Here is a 5,037-nt window from a genome sequence, read left to right as displayed (position 1 = left end):
TCCGAACCAGATCCGCATACCTGTGTGGCCATGCTGGCACCACCAGCAACACAAATTATTGTTCCATGATGATTTTGGAAATCACTCTTGGAAGGAGAACTAGAGGCAGGAAAATGTAAGCAGGATGATAACACCAAGGAAGTGTCAGCGCATCCACTGCTTCCGCCTGAACATCCCTGGACCTGGACAGGTATCTGGGAAGTTTCTTGTTAAGATGAGAGGCCATGAGATCTCTCTCTGGAAGACCCCACATCTGAACAATCTGAGAAAAAACATGTGGATGGAGAGACCACTCCCCTGGATGTAAAGTCTGGCGGCTGAGATAATCCGCCTCCCAATCGTCTACACCTGGGATATGCACCGCAGAGATTAGACAGGAGCTGGATTCCGCCCAAGCAAGTATCCGAGATACTTCTTTCATAGCTTGGGGACTGTGAGTCCCACCCTGATGATTGACATATGCCACTATTGTGATATTGTCTGTCTGAAAACAAATGAACAGTTCTCTCTTTAACAGAGGCCAAAACTGAAGAGCTCTGAGAATTGCATGGAGTTCTAAAATATTAATTGGTAATCTCGCCTCTTGAGATTTCCAAACCCCTTGTGCTGTCAGAGATCTCCAAACAGCTCCCCAACCCGAAAGACTATTAATTGTGATATCTTTGTATAATCCCTGCACCATTGTTTCAGCATACAAAGCTATAGAGGTCTCATGTGAAAACGAGCAAAGGGGATCGCGTCCGATGCTGCAGTCATGAGACCTAAAACTTCCATGCACATAGCCACTGAAGGGAATAACTGAGACTGAAGGTGCCGGCAGGCTGCAACAAATTTTAAACGTCTCTTGTCTATTAGAGACAGAGTCATGGACACTGAATCTATCTGGAAGCCTAAAAAGGTGACCCTTGTCTGAGGAATCAAGAAACTTTTTGGTAAATTGATCCTCCAACCATGTGTCCGAAGAAACAAGCTACCAAGATACAAGAAATCGTCCAAATAAGGAAACACCGCAATACCCTGTTCTCTGATTACAGAGAGTAGGGCACCCAGAACCTTTGAAAAGATTCTTGGAGCTGTTGCTATGCCAAATGGAATAACAACAAATTGGTAATGCTTGTCTAGAAAAGAGAATCTCAGAAACTGATAATGTTCTGGATGAATCGGAATATGAAGGTATGCATCCTGCAAGTCTATTGTGGACATATAATGTCCTCGCTGAACAAAAGGCAGAATAGTCCTTATAGTCACCATCTTGAAAGTTGGTACTCTTACATAACGATTCAAAATTTTCAGATCCAGAACTGGTCTGAATAAATTTTCCTTCTTTGGGACAATGAATAGATTTGAATAAAACCCCAAACCTTGTTCCAGAAGAGGAACTGGCATGATTACCCCTGAAGACTCCAGGTCTGAAACACACTTCAGGAAAGCCTGAGCTTTTACTGGATTTACTGGGATAAGTAAGAGAGAAAATCTTCTCACAGGAGGTCTTACTCTGAATCCTATTCGATACCCTTGAGAGACAATGCTCTGAATCCATTGAATTTGGACAGATTTTATCCAAACATCCTTGAAAAACCTTAATCTGCCCCCTACCAGCTGAGCTGGAATGAGGGCTGCACCTTCATGCGGACTTAAGGGGTTACTTTGGTTTCCTAACAGGCTTGGATTTATTCCAATTTGAGGAAGGCTTCCAATTGGAAGCAGATTCCTTGGGGGGAGGATTGAGTTTTTGTTCCTTATTCTGACGAAAGGAACGAAAATGGTTAGAAGCCTTGGATTTACCCTTAGGTTTTTTTATCCTGAGGCAGAAAAATTCCCTTTCCCCCAGTAACAGTTGAAATAATAGAATCCAACGGAGAACCAAATAAATTATTACCTTGGAAAGAAAGAGATAGTAATCTAGATTTAGATGTCGTATCAGCATTCCAGGATTTAAGGCACAAAGCTCTTCTAGCTAAAATAGCTCAAGACATGGATCTAACATCAATTTTGATATCAAAAATAGCATCACAAATAAAATGATTAGCATACTGCAGTAAGCGAATAATGCTAGAAAAGTCTGAATCCAATTCCTGTTGCGCTAAATTCTCCAACCAGAAAGTTGATGCAGCCGCAACATCAGCCAAAGAAATTGCAGGTCTGAGAAGATGACCTGAATATAAATAGGCCTTCCTTAGATAAGATTCAAGCTTCCTATCTAAAGGATCCTTAAAGGAAGTACTATCTTCCATAGGAATAGTGGTACGTTTAGCAAGAGTAGAAAAAGTTTTCCCAAAACTCTATAGATTTTTCTGGTAAAGGATACAATTTTTTAAACCTTGAAGACGGAATAAAAGAAGTACCTGGCTTATTCCATTCCTTAGAAATCATATCAGAAATAGCCTCAGGAATAGGAAAAACCCCTGGAGAAACCACAGGAGGTTTAAAAACAACATTTAAACGTTTATTAGACTGAATGTCAAGAGGACTGGTTACCTCAATATCCAAAGTAATTAACACTTCTTTTAATAAAGAACGCATATACTCAATTTTAAATAAATAAGTAGATTTGTCAGTGTCAATGTCTGAGGAAGGATCTTCTGAATCAGATAGATCCTCATCAGAAGAGGATAAATTATTATGTTGTTGGTCATTTGAAATTTCATCAACTAAATGAGAAGTTTTAAAAGACCTTTTACATTTATTTGAAGGTGGAAATGCAAACAAAGCCTTCAGAATAGAATCAGAAACAAATTCTTTAAAATTTACAGGTATATCATGCACATTAGAAGTTGAAGGAACTGCAACTGGCAATGTACTATTACTGACGGATACACTATCTGCATGTAAAAGTTTATCATGACAACTATTACAAATGACATTCGGCGAGATAATTTCTACAATTTTACAACAAATGCACTTAGCTTTGGTAGAACTGATGTCAGGCAGCAATGTTCCAGCAGAAACTTCTGAGGCAGGATCAGATTGAGACATCTTGCAAAATGTAAGAGAAAAAAGAACATATAAAGCAAAATTATCTATTTCCTTATATGACAGTTTCAGGAATGGGGAAAAATGCAAATAGCATAGCCCTCTGATAGAAAAAAGCAAGAGGCAAACATCAATGGGGTATTGAAATAATGAAAAAGTTTGGCACCGAGTATGACGCACAACGTAACTAAACTTTTTTGGCGCCAAAAAATAACCGGAAATGACACACTTGCGTCACTAATGACGCAACAGTGTTAAAGGTCTTGGCGTCAAGTATGACGCCGGATGTGACGAACTTGCGTCAGACTTACTTTTTTGCGCCAAAATTTTTTTCTCACCAAGAATGACGCAATAAAGTTTAGCATTTGACGCACCCGTGGGCCTAATACCGCCCGCAATTTGTAAGAAGTAGTCAATTGGAAAAAAGACTAAACCCCAGGTAAGAAATACATTTATTTTTTTAAAAATGTTTATATTCCCCAAATATGAAACTGACAGTCTGCAGAAGGAAATACATGAACCTGACCCATGGCAAATATAAGTACAATACATATATTTAGAACTTTATATAAATGCATAAAGTGCCAAACCATAGCTGAGGTGTCTTAAGTAATAAAAAACATACTTACCCAAAGACACCCATCCACATATAGCAGATAGCCAAACCAGTACTAAAACAGTTATCAGTAGAGGTAATGGTAAATTGAGAGTATATCGTCGATCTGAAAAGGGAGGTAGGAGATGAATCTCTACGACCGATAACAGAGAACCTATGAAAAAGACCCCAGTTAGGGAAATCATTGTATTCAATAAGTGATACTCCCTTCACGTCCCTCTGACATTCTCTGTACTCAGAGGAATCGGGCTTAAACAATGCTGAGAAGTGCATATCAATGTAGAAATCTTAGCACAAACTTACTTCACCACCTTTATAGGAGGCAAAGTTTGTAAAACTGAATTGTGGGTGTGGTGAGTGGTGTATTTATAGGCATTTTGAGGTTTGGGAAACTTTGCCCCTCCTGGTAGGATTGTATATCCCATATGTCACTAGCTCATGGACTCTTGCCAATTACATGAAAGAAATTGCATGCTCTATCTGAATCATGAAAGAAAAAATTTGGGTTTAGTATCCCTTTAAATAGACATAAAACACATTCCATTATAACTTCTTTTTTTATTTTTCCCAATAAAAATTGACACTTTTCAATATGACCTTTTTAATGCTTAATATTTTGTATATTAAACAACAGATTTCTTTAACAGTGACATCAAAGTAAACTTTTAAATAATAAACAAATGTATAACAGAGTACACACAATAGTGCTAAACCTATAAGTTAAATGATATTATAATATTATATTATCAAGTTTGTAATTTATTATGTATGTCACATAAATGTCTATTACTTATGTAAGACCACAACACACTGAAGTAATCAAAATGTATTGGATATATATTGATCCTACATATACAAAAAATATAAAACACACAAATATGTGTACATCAGATGAGTCCTGCAGCTCCTCTTTGAAGGCAGATCCACAGCCTTGTATAGTAGAAAGTCTAAAAAGATAAAAGGGGAGAAAAGCGCAGACTCAAATGTAGAGTAAAAAAAATTAAATTTAATTCACATCTAGCAAGTGGCAACTCACAAGATTAAAAATATATACACAGGCACATAATGCAATCAATATGCGTGACAAACAGGTAACTTATCCCCTTCACGTGGATACACAGCATACGGCTCCAAACTACTGCAGTCCCCAGGTCCTGGGTAAAAGATGTCAATTTTCAGACCAAGGTGGATAGCGATATTTGCGTTATCCAAAAGTTCCAAACCCAGTGTGGGCCAAACGTGACATATCCGTACAATATATGCTTCGTACGATAGGGGATATTACATACACATTACCTTCTCAAATATGATCCTCAGCTCACAAGCCGTTAGAATCCCCTCTGCAGACAGGGAACTACAGCGGACTCACAGGATCAGACGCAAAAGGGGCGGGTCTCTACGCGTTCGTCCCTGCACGGCGGGACTTTGTCAAGAGTAATATCCCTAGG

The sequence above is a fragment of the Bombina bombina genome, chromosome 9 (assembly GCF_027579735.1).
Source record: "Bombina bombina isolate aBomBom1 chromosome 9, aBomBom1.pri, whole genome shotgun sequence".
NCBI classification, from domain to species: Eukaryota; Metazoa; Chordata; class Amphibia; order Anura; family Bombinatoridae; genus Bombina; species Bombina bombina.
This window is presented reverse-complemented; position numbering follows the sequence as displayed.